Source organism: Lissotriton helveticus, chromosome 12, assembly GCF_964261635.1.
Source record: "Lissotriton helveticus chromosome 12, aLisHel1.1, whole genome shotgun sequence".
Lineage (NCBI taxonomy): Eukaryota > Metazoa > Chordata > Amphibia > Caudata > Salamandridae > Lissotriton > Lissotriton helveticus.
The window spans coordinates 132,694,133-132,709,510 of NC_136073.1; the positions used below are offsets into that span (position 1 = coordinate 132,694,133).

At 41.0% G+C, this 15,378-nt stretch overlaps 3 non-coding genes across 3 annotated transcripts; all 3 read left to right on the forward strand.

Moving 5' to 3' along the window:
* Nucleotides 1-1,560: 1,560 nt before the first annotated feature.
* Nucleotides 1,561-1,642, forward strand: TRNAY-AUA (transfer RNA tyrosine (anticodon AUA)). Its single transcript has one exon. It is a non-coding gene; the product is annotated as a tRNA-Tyr (tRNA).
* Nucleotides 1,643-9,122: 7,480 nt separating this feature from the next.
* TRNAS-AGA (transfer RNA serine (anticodon AGA)) lies at nt 9,123-9,204 on the forward strand. Its single transcript has one exon. It is a non-coding gene; the product is annotated as a tRNA-Ser (tRNA).
* Nucleotides 9,205-12,048: 2,844 nt separating this feature from the next.
* TRNAS-AGA (transfer RNA serine (anticodon AGA)) lies at nt 12,049-12,130 on the forward strand. The gene has a single exon. It is a non-coding gene; the product is annotated as a tRNA-Ser (tRNA).
* Nucleotides 12,131-15,378: the final 3,248 nt, after the last annotated feature.

Here is a 15,378-nt window from a genome sequence, read left to right on the forward strand (position 1 = left end):
CCGTGATCGTATAGTGGTTAGTACTCTGCGTTGTGGCCGCAGCAACCTCGGTTTGAATCCGAGTCACGGCATTGTGGTTGGCAATGTCACGGCAGTTGGGTTTTTCTTTTACAGAATTACCAAATGTACCAGTTGTTTTTGTGAAATGTCTATTAAAAACAGATCCTTTAAAATATTTAAACGATCTAACGACAAATTATTTAAACACACATGATTATAAGATGTAGCTATATTGTACCTACTGACATAAATTAACGTTCTTGAACCTATTCGCGGTGGGGGGAATGGAGCTCTCCCCCATGCCAATCAGAATGCAGTTGCAGTTGAGTGACCTGTGTTGTGGCTGTCTAGAGGGAATGCACAAATGTAGCTGTCTCGCAGCCCAATCCAGACGTCAATTGGAGACAGGTTTTCAGGCAAATAGAGCAGTAAGTGCAGAGAAATGCTCACTCTCTAAAAATGGCATGTATAAAATAGTAAAGTTAAATCCAACCTCACCAGTAAATAGGATTTATCAATAAATAAATAAAGCTTCTCCTCTCTGATATGGAATTACCCCCCAAAAAGTATAAGGGAATATCCAATGCTAACCTATGAGAGGAGTAGACCTCACTATAGTGAAAAATGTAATAGACTGTTTGGTACTACCAGGACATGCAAACTACCACAGTAAATGTCTTACCTTTTACTTACATAGCATGATGCCCCTAGGACTACCTAGGGCCTACCTTAGGGGTTAACTATATGTAATAAAATTGGAGTTTAAGGCTTGGCAAGTAGTTTTAAATGGCAAGTCGAAGTGGCAGTACACGGCAGCACAGGCACTGCAGTAGCAGGCTTGAGACAGGTTTGAAATGCTACTTCTTTGGGCGGCACAATCAGTCCCTGGGTATATGGTATACCACTTTACAAGGGGCTTTCAAGTAAATTAAATCTGTCAGTCAGGTATACTCCAATTACACACATGATTAGGGAAGAAGCACGTGCACTTCAGCACTGATTAGTAGCGATAAAGTGATCAGAGTCCTAAGGCCAACAAAAAGATACAGCAAAATGCGTAGGTGAAAAGCAATAAGGTAGGGTTGAGGCCACCTTAAGAATGCAAGGTCTAACAAAAACAAACTAAGAATAACATGAGTAAAACATCAGGTTTCTCTACGGCATTTGGTGAGACAAGTGTGCCTTCTTTTATCTTCCATAAATGCAATCTTTCCCTGACCCCTTTATTATATAGCTCTTCAAGTAAAAAAGATAAAGCACTTACAAAGGAGCCTCAAATACTCAAAGATGGTAGACTTCTGTAATATGGGCCATAGACTAAAAGCAGCACGAAAACAGAGTGCAATAGGGTCCCAAAAACTTGAGTGCCACATGAGAGTATGCATGAAAGCCTATCCTTTTCCAAACTAGAGATATACTCATGCAATTTTTGTTTTTAGGAGAGAATGTGCCTGCTGAAAAAAACATTATTTTTAAAAAGTGCATTGCAGAATACCAGGAATTTGCTGTGGGACACCTTGAAAACTTTCATACAGATTATTTGCGCAAATTGTACAGTCAGTTGTTGTGGCCGAGTGGTTAAGGCGATGGACTATAAATCCATTGGGGTCTCCCCGCGCAGGTTCGAATCCTGCCAACAACGAGAAACTTTTTAACATCGGCTACAATTTCAGAAGTTAACCTTTAGAATTTCTTCCATGTCAGTTTTATAAATAGATGGCTTATTTTGGTGTCACTATTGCCCTTTCACATATTTATTATCGCTACCCCTTTCATATCTTTGCTATAACTCTCGTCCTACATTAGCGCTGGTGCAAACACTTCAAATTATTATACCCTGGCTCTCTCAGTCATACCATTCATGCACTTGAAACTTACTTTATCAATAAAAGAAGCAAATAGAAAAATAAAACAAAAGTGCTTGCTGGATTAGGCTAACACACTTCATAAAACTGCATTTTCTTTTCTATTCTCCCCGTGTTACAAGCTTAACTGCTCCCTGTGTAATTTCTCTTAGCCTGCTGTCCCAGGAAGAGAATTTTATCTACAGGCTCTTTCTGTGTTTTTTTCCTAGTCTTTCTTTCCCTTTTCTTAGATTTGTAACTGTTCCTTTATGTTCTCTATTTAGGCGCCATTAATCTCATTTGAGATCCTTGTACCTGCTGCTGTTTTCTCCACACCTCATACTGCCTTTTCCCTCTTTCTCTCTTTCTCTGAGGTTGGTGGCTACTTTCCAAAGCTTCTGATGCCCCAATGTTCCTTCATCTTGTTGTCAGACGTGAATTGGAAAAGCAACCAAATTAACAAGCCTTTACCACTCATACATGGCAGAGGTTTATACTTTAATTCAATGAGCTAAGAAAAGCGTGTTGTGGGGCCCCTACGAGCCATGGTGCTTGCTTCATCATAATTGGGCACGCAGTCATTAGCCACAGCTCTGATCATGGGTCACTGAGGTCAGTTTCAATAATTCCTCAAAAACCTAACCATGCAGTCCCCCCTAACTGTGTAGCTATCTTGCTTTACTGCTGTTTGTGTGATTAGCTGGGAGGAGCTCACGGCAGCATCCTCCCTATAAAATTGTAGATGGACCGCACCTTAACTCTTTCTTGCTTCACATACAGATGGCTTGAGGAGGTACAGGGGAGATGCAGGTCTAATAGACAGAATAGAAGATCTGCGCCAGGTGTGTTTCTCTGCATTGGTGTCCCATCACAGGCCCACAAGTGTATGTGTGATTTTTGACTCCTGGCAGTTCACAAGCAGGCGGCCAGGAAACGGTTTCAGCCTATCAACCACTGAGGAGACAAAGCCTTTGTATAAGGAATGAGGAAGCAATGAACACATTCAGCCTATCACAGGAGTTCCCTGAGTGTTCCGAATTATAAATTCTCCATGTCACTGTATGCTATTGAGCCCAAGTAGCTCACCGTGATTGCATAGTGGTTAGTACTCTGCGTTGTGGCCGCAGCAACCTCGGTTCAAAACCGAGTCACGGCAGTTGGGTTTTTCTTTTACAGAATTACCAAATGTACCAGTTGTTTTTGTAAAATGTCTATTAAAAACAGATCCTTTAAAATATTTAAACGATCTACTGACAAATTATTTAAACACACATGATTATAAGATGTAGCCTTATTTTTGTTTTTAGGAGAGAATGTGCCTGCTGAAAAAAACATTATTTTTAAAAAGTGCATTGCAGAATATCAGGAATTTGCTGTGGGACACCTTGAAAACTTTCATACACATTATTTGCACAAAAATTACAGTCAGTTTGGCTGAGTGGTTAAGGTGATGGACTAGAAATCCATTGGGGTCTCCCCGTGCAGGTTCGAATCCTGCCAACAACGAGAAACTTTTTTACATCGGCTACAATTTCAGAAGTTAACCTTTAGAATTTCTTCCATGTTAGTTTTATAAATAGGTGGCTTATTTTGGTGTCACTATTGCCCTTTCACATATTTATTATCGCTACCCCTTTCATATCTTTGCTATAACTCTCGTCCTACATTAGCGCTGGTGCAAACACTTCAAATTATTATACCCTGGCTCTCTCAGTCATACCATTCATGCACTTAAAACTGACTTTACCAATAAAAGAAGCAAATAGAAAAATAAAATAAAAGTGCTTGCTGGATTAGGCAAACACACTTCATAAAACTGCATTTTCTTTTCTATTCTCCCCGTGTTACAAGCTTAACTGCTCCCTGTGTAATTTCTCTTAGCCTGCTGTCCCAGGAAGAGAATTTTATCTACAGGCTCATTCTGTGTTTTTTTCCTAGTCTTTCTTTCCCTTTTCTGAGATTTGTAACTGTTCCTTTACGTGCTCTATTTAGGAGCCATTAATCTCATTTGAGCTCCTTGTACCTGCTGCTGTTTTCTCCACACCTCATACTGCCTTTTCCCTCTTTCTCTCTTTCTCTGAGGTTGGTGGCTACTTTCCAAAGCTTCTGATGCCCCAATGTTCCTTCATCTTGTTGTCAGACGTGAATTGGAAAAGCAACCAAATTAACAAGCCTTTACCACTCATACATGGCAGAGGTTTATACTTTAATTCAATGAGCTAAGAAAAGCGTGTTGTGGGGCCCCTACAAGCCATGGTGCTTGCTTCATCATAATTAGGCACGCAGTCATTAGCCACAGCTCTGATCATGGGTCACTGAGGTCAGTTTCAATAATTCCTCAAAAACCTAACCATGCAGTCCCCCCTAACTGTGTAGTTATCTTGCTTTACTGCTGTTTGTGTGATTAGCTGCGAGGAGCTCACGGCAGCATCCTCCCTATAAAAGTGTAGATGGACCGCTCCTTAACTTTTTCTTGCTTCACATACAGATGGCTTGAGGAGGTACAGGGGAGATGCAGGTCTAATAGACAGAATAGAAGATCTGCGCCAGGTGTGTTTCTCTGCATTGGTGTCCCATCACAGGCCCACAAGTGTATGTGTGATTTTTGACTCCTGGCAGTTCACAAGCAGGCGGCCAGGAAACGGTTTCAGCCTATCAACCACTGAGGAGACAAAGCCTTTGTATAAGGAATGAGGAAGCAATGAACACATTCAGCCTATCACAGGAGTTCCCTGAGTGTTCCGAATTATAAATTCTCCATGTCACTGTATGTTATTGAGCCCAAGTAGCTCGCCGTGATCGTATAGTGGTTGGTACTCTGCGTTGTGGCCGCAGCAACCTCGGTTTGAATCCGAGTCACGGCATTGTGGTTGGCAATGTCACGGCAGTTGGGTTTTTCTTTTACAGAATTACCAAATGTACCAGTTGTTTTTGTAAAATGTCTATTAAAACAGATCCTTTAAAATATTTAAACGATCTAACGACAAATTATTTAAACACACATGATTATAAGATGTAGCTATATTGTACCTACTGACATAAATTATCGTTCTTGAACCTATTTGCGGTGGGGGTAATGGAGCTCTCCCCCATGCCAATCAGAATGCAGTTGCAGTTGAGTGACCTGTGTTGTGGCTGTCTAGAGGGAATGCACAAATGTAGCTGTCTCGCAGCCCAATCCAGACGTCAATTGGAGACAGGTTTTCAGGCAAATAGAGCAGTAAGTGCAGAGAAATGCTCACTCACTAAAAATGGCATATATAAAATAGTAAAGTTAAATCCAACCTCACCAGTAAATTGGATTTATCAATAAATAAATAAAGCTTCTCCTCTCTGATATGGAATTACCCCCCAAAAAGTATAAGGGAATACCCAATGCTAACCTATGAGAGGGGTAGACCTCACTGTAGTGAAAAATGTAATAGACTGTTTGATACTACCAGGACATGCAAACTACCACAGTAAATGTCTTACCTTTTACTTACATAGCATGATGCCCCTAGGACTACCTAGGGCTACCTTAGGGGTTAACTATATGTAATAAAATTGGAGTTTAAGGCTTGGCAAGTAGTTTTAAATGGCAAGTCGAAGTGGCAGTACACGGCAGCACAGGCACTGCAGTAGCAGGCTTGAGACAGGTTTGAAATGCTACTTCTTTGGGCGGCACAATCAGTCCCTGGGTATATGGTATACCACTTTACAAGGGGCTTTCAAGTCAATTAAAGCTGTCAGTCAGGTATACTCCAATTACACACATGATTAGGGAAGAAGCACGTGCACTTCAGCACTGATTAGTAGCGATAAAGTGATCAGAGTCCTAAGGCCAACAAAAAGATACAGCAAAATGCGTAGGTGAAAAGCAATAAGGTAGGGTTGAGGCCACCTTAAGAATGCAAGGTCTAACAAAAACAAACTAAGAATAACATGAGTAAAACATCAGGTTTCTCTACGGCATTTGGTGAGACAAGTGTGCCTTCTTTTATCTTCCATAAATGCAATCTTTCCCTGACCCCTTTATTATATAGCTCTTCAAGTAAAAAAGATAAATCACTTACAGAGGAGCCTCAAATACTCAAAGATGGTAGACTTCTGTAATATGGGCCATAGACTAAAAGCAGCACGAAAACAGAGTGCAATAGGGTCCCAAAAACTTGAGTGCCACATGAGAGTATGCATGAAAGCCTATCCTTTTCCAAACTAGAGATATACTCATGCAATTTTTGTTTTTAGGAGAGAATGTGCCTGCTGAAAAAAACATTATTTTTAAAAAGTGCATTGCAGAATACCAGGAATTTGCTGTGGGACACCTTGAAAACTTTTATACAGATTATTTGCACAAATCTTACAGTCAGTTGTTGCGGCCGAGTGGTTAAGGCGATGGACTAGAAATCCATCGTGGTCTCCCCGCGCAGGTTCGAATCCCGCCAACAACGAGAAACTTTTTAATATCGGCTACAATTTCAGAAGTTAACCTTTAGAATTTCTTCCATGTCAGTTTTATAAATAGATGGCTTATTTTGGTGTCACTATTGCCCTTTCACATATTTATTATCGCTACCCCTTTCATATCTTTGCTATAACTCTCGTCCTACATTAGCGCTGGTGCAAACACTTCAAATTATTATACCCTGGCTCTCTCAGTCATACCATTCATGCACTTGAAACTTACTTTACCAATAAAAGAAGCAAATAGAAAAATAAAATAAAAGTGCTTGCTGGATTAGGCAAACACACTTCATAAAACTGCATTTTCTTTTCTATTCTCCCCGTGTTACAAGCTTAACTGCTCCCTGTGTAATTTCTCTTAGCCTGCTGTCCCAGGAAGAGAATTTTATCTACAGGCTCATTCTGTGTTTTTTTCCTAGTCTTTCTTTCCCTTTTCTGAGATTTGTAACTGTTCCTTTACGTGCTCTATTTAGGAGCCATTAATCTCATTTGATCTCCTTGTACCTGCTGCTGTTTTCTCCACACCTCATACTGCCTTTTCCCTCTTTCTCTCTTTCTCTGAGGTTGGTGGCTACTTTCCAAAGCTTCTGATGCCCCAATGTTCCTTCATCTTGTTGTCAGACGTGAATTGGAAAAGCAACCAAATTAACAAGCCTTTACCACTCATACATGGCAGAGGTTTATACTTTAATTCAATGAGCTAAGAAAAGCGTGTTGTGGGGCCCCTACGAGCCATGGTGCTTGCTTCATCATAATTAGGCACGCAGTCATTAGCCACAGCTCTGATCATGGGTCACTGAGGTCAGTTTCAATAATTCCTCAAAAACCTAACCATGCAGTCCCCCCTAATTGTGTAGTTATCTTGCTTTACTGCTGTTTGTGTGATTAGCTGCGAGGAGCTCACGGCAGCATCCTCCCTATAAAAGTGTAGATGGACCGCTCCTTAACTCTTTCTTGCTTCACATACAGATGGCTTGAGGAGGTACAGGGGAGATGCAGGTCTACTAGACAGAATAGAAGATCTGCGCCAGGTGTGTTTCTCTGCATTGGTGTCCCATCACAGGCCCACAAGTGTATGTGTGATTTTTGACTCCTGGCAGTTCACAAGCAGGCGGCCAGGAAACGGTTTCAGCCTATCAACCACTGAGGAGACAAAGCCTTTGTATAAGGAATGAGGAAGCAATGAACACATTCAGCCTATCACAGGAGTTCCCTGAGTGTTCCGAATTATAAATTCTCCATGTCACTGTATGTTATTGAGCCCAAGTAGCTCGCCGTGATCGTATAGTGGTTGGTACTCTGCGTTGTGGCCGCAGCAACCTCGGTTTGAATCCGAGTCACGGCATTGTGGTTGGCAATGTCACCGCAGTTGGGTTTTTCTTTTACAGAATTACCAAATGTACCAGTTGTTTTTGTAAAATGTCTATTAAAACAGATCCTTTAAAATATTTAAACGATCTAACGACAAATTATTTAAACACACATGATTATAAGATGTAGCTATATTGTACCTACTGACATAAATTATCGTTCTTGAACCTATTTGCGGTGGGGGGAATGGAGCTCTCCCCCATGCCAATCAGAATGCAGTTGCAGTTGAGTGACCTGTGTTGTGGCTGTCTAGAGGGAATGCACAAATGTAGCTGTCTCGCAGCCCAATCCAGACGTCAATTGGAGACAGGTTTTCAGGCAAATAGAGCAGTAAGTGCAGAGAAATGCTCACTCACTAAAAATGGCATATATAAAATAGTAAAGTTAAATCCAACCTCACCAGTAAATTGGATTTATCAATAAATAAATAAAGCTTCTCCTCTCTGATATGGAATTACCCCCCAAAAAGTATAAGGGAATACCCAATGCTAACCTATGAGAGGGGTAGACCTCACTGTAGTGAAAAATGTAATAGACTGTTTGGTACTACCAGGACATGCAAACTACCACAGTAAATGTCTTACCTTTTACTTACATAGCATGATGCCCCTAGGACTACCTAGGGCTACCTTAGGGGTTAACTATATGTAATAAAATTGGAGTTTAAGGCTTGGCAAGTAGTTTTAAATGGCAAGTCGAAGTGGCAGTACACGGCAGCACAGGCACTGCAGTAGCAGGCTTGAGACAGGTTTGAAATGCTACTTCTTTGGGCGGCACAATCAGTCCCTGGGTATATGGTATACCACTTTACAAGGGGCTTTCAAGTCAATTAAAGCTGTCAGTCAGGTATACTCCAATTACACACATGATTAGGGAAGAAGCACGTGCACTTCAGCACTGATTAGTAGCAATAAAGTGATCAGAGTCCTAAGGCCAACAAAAAGATACAGCAAAATGCGTAGGTGAAAAGCAATAAGGTAGGGTTGAGGCCACCTTAAGAATGCAAGGTCTAACAAAAACAAACTAAGAATAACATGAGTAAAACATCAGGTTTCTCTACGGCATTTGGTGAGACAAGTGTGCCTTCTTTTATCTTCCATAAATGCAATCTTTCCCTGACCCCTTTATTATATAGCTCTTCAAGTAAAAAAGATAAATCACTTACAAAGGAGCCTCAAATACTCAAAGATGGTAGACTTCTGTAATATGGGCCATAGACTAAAATCAGCACGAAAACAGAGTGCAATAGGGTCCCAAAAACTTGAGTGCCACATGAGAGTATGCATGAAAGCCTATCCTTTTCCAAACTAGAGATATACTCATGCAATTTTTGTTTTTAGGAGAGAATGTGCCTGCTGAAAAAAACATTATTTTTAAAAAGTGCATTGCAGAATACCAGGAATTTGCTGTGGGACACCTTGAAAACTTTCATACAGATTATTTGCACAAATCTTACAGTCAGTTGTTGCGGTCGAGTGGTTAAGGCGATGGACTAGAAATCCATCGGGGTCTCCCCGCGCAGGTTCGAATCTTGCCAACAACGAGAAACTTCTTAATATCGGCTACAATTTCAGAAGTTAACCTTTAGAATTTCTTCCATGTCAGTTTTATAAATAGATGGCTTATTTTGGTGTCACTATTGCCCTTTCACATATTTATTATCGCTACCCCTTTCATATCTTTGCTATAACTCTTGTCCTACATTAGCGCTGGTGCAAACACTTCAAATTATTATACCCTGGCTCTCTCAGTCATACCATTCATGCACTTGAAACTTACTTTACCAATAAAAGAAGCAAATAGAAAAATAAAACAAAAGTGCTTGCTGGATTAGGCTAACACACTTCATAAAACTGCATTTTCTTTTCTATTCTCCCCGTGTTACAAGCTTAACTGCTCCCTGTGTAATTTCTCTTAGCCTGCTGTCCCAGGAAGAGAATTTTATCTACAGGCTCTTTCCGTGTTTTTTCCTAGTCTTTCTTTCCCTTTTCTTAGATTTGTAACTGTTCCTTTATGTGCTCTATTCAGGCGCCATTAATCTAATTTGAGCTCCTTGTACCCGCTGCTGTTTTCTCCACACCTCATACTGCCTTTTCCCTCTTTCTCTCTTTCTCTGAGGTTGGTGGCTACTTTCCAAAGCTTCTGATGCCCCAATGTTCCTTCATCTTGTTGTCAGACGTGAATTGGAAAAGCAACCAAATTAACAAGCCTTTACCACTCATACATGGCAGAGGTTTATACCTTAATTCAATGAGCTAAGAAAAGCGTGTTGTGGGGCCCCTACGAGCCATGGTGCTTGCTTCATCATAATTGGGCACGCAGTCATTAGCCACAGCTCTGATCATGGGTCACTGAGGTCAGTTTCAATAATTCCTCAAAAACCTAACCATGCAGTCCCCCCTAACTGTGTAGTTATCTTGCTTTACTGTTGTTTGTGTGATTAGCTGGGAGGAGCTCACGGCAGCATCCTCCCTATAAAAGTGTAGATGGAGCGCTCCTTACCTCTTTCTTGCTTCACATACAGATGGCTTGAGGAGGTACAGGGGAGATGCAGGTCTAATAGACAGAATAGAAGATCTGCGCCAGGTGTGTTTCTCTGCATTGGTGTCCCATCACAGGCCCACAAGTGTATGTGTGATCTTTGACTCCTGGCAGTTCACAAGCAGGCGGCCAGGAAACGGTTTCAGCCTATCAACCACTGAGGAGACAAAGCCTTTGTATAAGAAATGAGGAAGCAATGAACACATTCAGCCTATCACAGGAGTTCCCTGAGTGTTCCGAATTATACATTCTCCATGTCACTGTATGTTATTGAGCCCAAGTAGCTCGCCGTGATCGTATAGAGGTTGGTACTCTGCGTTGTGGCCGCAGCAACCTCGGTTCAAATCCGAGTCACGGCATTGTGGTTGGCAATGTCACGGCAGTTGGGTTTTTCTTTTACAGAATTACCAAATGTACCAGTTGTTTTTGTAAAATGTCTATTAAAACAGATCCTTTAAAATATTTAAACGATCTAACGACAAATTATTTAAACACACATGATTATAAGATGTAGCTATATTGTACCAACTGACATAAATTATCGTTCTTGAACCTATTTGCGGTGGGGGGAATGGAGCTCTCCCCCATGCCAATCAGAATGCAGTTGCAGTTGAGTGACCTGTGTTGTGGCTGTCTAGAGGGAATGCACAAATGTAGCTGTCTCGCAGCCCAATCCAGACGTCAATTGGAGATAGGTTTTCAGGCAAATAGAGCAGTAAGTGCAGAGAAATGCTCACTCTCTAAAAATGGCATTTATAAAATAGTAAAGGAAAATCCAACCTCACCAGTAAATAGGATTTATCAATAAATAAATAAAGCTTCTCCTCTCTGATATGGAATTACCCCCCAAAAAGTATAAGGGAATACCCAATGCTAACCTATGAGAGGGGCAGACCTCACTGTAGTGAAAAATGTAATAGACTGTTTGGTACTACCAGGACATGCAAACTACTACAGTACATGTCTTACCTTTTACTTACATAGCATGATGCCCCTAGGACTACCTAGGGCCTACCTTTTGGTTAATTATATGTAATAAAATTGGAGTTTAAGGCTTGGCAAGTAGTTTTAAATGGCAAGTCTAAGTGGCAGTACACTGCAGCACAGGCACTGCAGTAGCAGGCTTGAGACAGGTTTGAAATGCTACTTCTTTTGGCGGCACAATCAGTCCCTGGGTATATGGTATACCACTTTACAAGGGGCTTTCAAGTAAATTAAATCTGTCAGTCAGGTATACTCCAATTACACACATGATTAGGGAAGAAGCACGTGCACTTCAGCACTGATTAGTAGCGATAAAGTGATCAGAGTCCTAAGGCCAACAAAAAGATACAGCAAAATGCGTAGGTGAAAAGCAATAAGGTAGGGTTGAGGCCACCTTAAGAATGCAAGGTCTAACAAAAACAAACTAAGGATAACATGAGTAAAACATCAGGTTTCTCTACGGCATTTGGTGAGACAAGTGTGCCTTCTTTTATCTTCCATAAATGCAATCTTTCCCTGACCCCTTTAATATATAGCTCTTCAAGTAAAAAAGATAAAGCACTTACAAAGGAGCCTCAAATACTCAAAGATGGTAGACTTCTGTAATATGGGCCATAGACTAAAAGCAGCACGAAAACAGAGTGCAATAGGGTCCCAAAAACTTGAGTGCCACATGAGAGTATGCATGAAAGCCTATCCTTTTCCAAACTAGAGATATACTCATGCAATTTTTGTTTTTAGGAGAGAATGTGCCTGCTGAAAAAAACATTATTTTTAAAAAGTGCATTGCAGAATACCAGGAATTTGCTGTGGGACACCTTGAAAACTTTCATACAGATTATTTGCACAAAACTTACAGTCAGTTGTTGTGGCCGAGTGGTTAAGGCGATGGACTAGAAATCCATTGGGGTCTACCCGCGCAGGTTCGAATCCTGCCAACAACGAGAAACTTTTTAACATCGGTTACAATTTCAGACGTTAACCTTTAGAATTTCTTCCATGTCAGTTTTATTAATAGGTGGCTTATTTTGGTGTCACTATTGCCCTTTCACATATTTATTATCGCTACCCCTTTCATATCTTTGCTATAACTCTCGTCCTACATTAGCGCTGGTGCAAACACTTCAAATTATTATACCCTGGCTCTCTCAGTCATACCATTCATGCACTTGAAACTTACTTTACCAATAAAAGAAGCAAATAGAAAAATAAAACAAAAGTGCTTGCTGGATTAGGCAAACACACTTCATAAAACTGCATTTTCTTTTCTATTCTCCCCGTGTTACAAGCTTAACTGCTCCCTGTGTAATTTCTCTTAGCCTGCTGTCCCAGGAAGAGAATTTTATCTACAGGCTCTTTCCGTGTTTTTTTCCTAGTCTTTCTTTCCCTTTTCTTAGATTTGTAACTGTTCCTTTATGTGCTCTATTTAGGCGCCATTAATCTCATTTGAGCTCCTTGTACCTGCTGCTGTTTTCTCCACACCTCATACTGCCTTTTCCCTCTTTCTCTCTTTCTCTGAGGTTGGGGGCTAATTTCCAAAGCTTCTGATGCCCCAATGTTCCTTCATCTTGTTGTCAGACGTGAATTGGAAAAGAAACCAAATTAACAAGCCTTTACCACTCATACATGGCAGAGGTTTATACTTTAATTCAATGAGCTAAGAAAAGCGTGTTGTGGGGCCCCTACGAGCCATGGTGCTTGCTTCATCATAATTGGGCACGCAGTCATTAGCCACAGCTCTGATCATGGGTCACTGAGGTCAGTTTCAATAATTCCTCAAAAACCTAACCATGCAGTCCCCCCTAACTGTGTAGTTATCTTGCTTTACTGCTGTTTGTGTGATTAGCTGGGAGGAGCTCACGGCAGCATCCTCCCTATAAAAGTGTAGATGGACCGCTCCTTAACTTTTTCTTGCTACACATACAGATGGCTTGAGGAGGTACAGGGGAGATGCAGGTCTAATAGACAGAATAGAAGATCTGCACCAGGTGTGTTTCTCTGCATTGGTGTCCCATCACAGGCCCACAAGTGTATGTGTGATCTTTGACTTCTGGCAGTTCACAAGCAGGCGGCCAGGAAACGGTTTCAGCCTATCAACCACTGAGGATACAAAGCCTTTGTATAAGGAATGAGGAAGCAATGAACACATTCAGCCTATCACAGGAGTTCCCTGAGTGTTCCGAATTATAAATTCTCCATGTCTATTATGTTGTTGAGCCCAAGTAGCTCGCCGTGATCGTATAGTGGTTAGTACTCTGCATTGTGGCCGCAGCAACCTCGGTTCGAATCCGAGTCATGGCATTGTGGTTGGCAATGTCACGGCAGTTGGGTTTTTCTTTTACAGAATTACCAAATGTACCAGTTGTTTTTGTAAAATGTCTATTAAAAACAGATCCTTTAAAATATTTAAACGATCTAACGACAAATTATTTAAACACACATGATTATAAGATGCAGCCTTATTTTTGTTTTTAGGAGAGAATGTGCCTGCTGAAAAAAACATTATTTTTAAAAAATGCATTGCAGAATATCAGGAATTTGCTGTGGGACACCTTGAAAACTTTCATACAGATTATTTGCACAAAACTTACAGTCAGTTGTTGTGGCCGAGTGGTTAAGGAGATGGACTAGAAATCCATTGAGGTCCCCCCCGCGCAGGTTCGAATCCTGTCAACAACGAGAAACTTTTTAACATCGGCCACAATTTCAGAAGTTAACCTTTAGAATTTCTTCCATGTCAGTTTTATAAATAGGTGGCTTATTTTGGTGTCACTATTGCCCTTTCACATATTTATTATCGCTACCCCTTTCATATCTTTGCTATAACTCTCGTCCTACATTAGCGCTGGTGCAAACACTTCAAATTATTATACCCTGGCTCTCAAAGTCATACCCTTCATGCACTTGAAACTTACTTTACCAATAAAAGAAGCAAATAGAAAAATAATACAAAAGTGCTTGCTGGATTAGGCAAACACACTTCATAAAACTGCATTTTCTTTTCTATTCTCCCCGTGTTACAAGCTTAACTGCTACCTGTGTAATTTCTCTTAGCCTGCTGTCCCAGGAAGAGAATTTTATCTACAGGCTCTCTCCGTGTTTTTTTCCTAGTCTTTCTTTCCCTTTTCTTAGATTTGTAACTGTTCCTTTACGTGCTCTATTTAGGCGCCATTAATCTCATTTGAGCTCCTTGTACCTGCTGCTGTTTTCTCCACACCTCATACTGCCTTTTCCCTCTTTCTCTTTTTCTCTGAGGTTGGTGGCTACTTTCCAAAGCTTCTGATGCCCCAATGTTCCTTCATCTTGTTGTCAGACGTGAATTGGAAAAGAAACCAAATTAACAAGGCTTTACCACTCATACATGGCAGAGGTTTATACTTTAATTCAATGAGCTAAGAAAAGCCAGTTGTGGGGCCCCTACGAGCCATGGTGCTTGCTTCATCATAATTAGGCACTCAGTCATTAGCCACAGCTCTGATCATGGGTCACTGAGGTCAGTTTCAATAATTCCTCAAAAACCTAACCATGCAGCCCCCCCTAACTGTGTAGTTATCTTGCTTTACTGCTGTTTGTGTGATTAGCTGGGAGGAGCTCACGGCAGCATCCTCCCTATAAAAGTGTAGATGGACCGCTCCTTAACTCTTTCTTGCTTCACATACAGATGGCTTGAGGAGGTACAGGGTAGATGCAGGTCTACTAGACAGAATAGAAGATCTGCACCAGGTGTGTTTCTCTGCATTGGTGTCCCATCACAGGCCCACAAGTGTATGTGTGGTCTTTGACTCCTGGCAGTTCACAAGCAGGCGGCCTGGAAACGGTTTGAGCCTATTAACCACTGAGGAGACAAAGCCTTTGTATAAGGAATGAGGAAGCAATGAACACATTCAGCCTATCACAGGAGTTCCCTGAGTGTTCCGAATTATAAATTCTCCATGTCACTGTATGTTATTGAGCCCAAGTAGCCTGCCGTGATCGTATAGTGGTTAGTACTCTGCGTTGTGGCCGCAGCAACCTCGGTTAGAATCCGAGTCACGGCATTGTGGTTGGCAATGTCACGGCAGTTGGGTTTTTCTTTTACAGAATTACCAAATGTACCAGTTGTTTTTGTAAAATGTCTATTAAAAACAGATCCTTTAAAATATTTAAACGATCTAACGACAAATTATTTAAACACACATGATTATAAGATGTA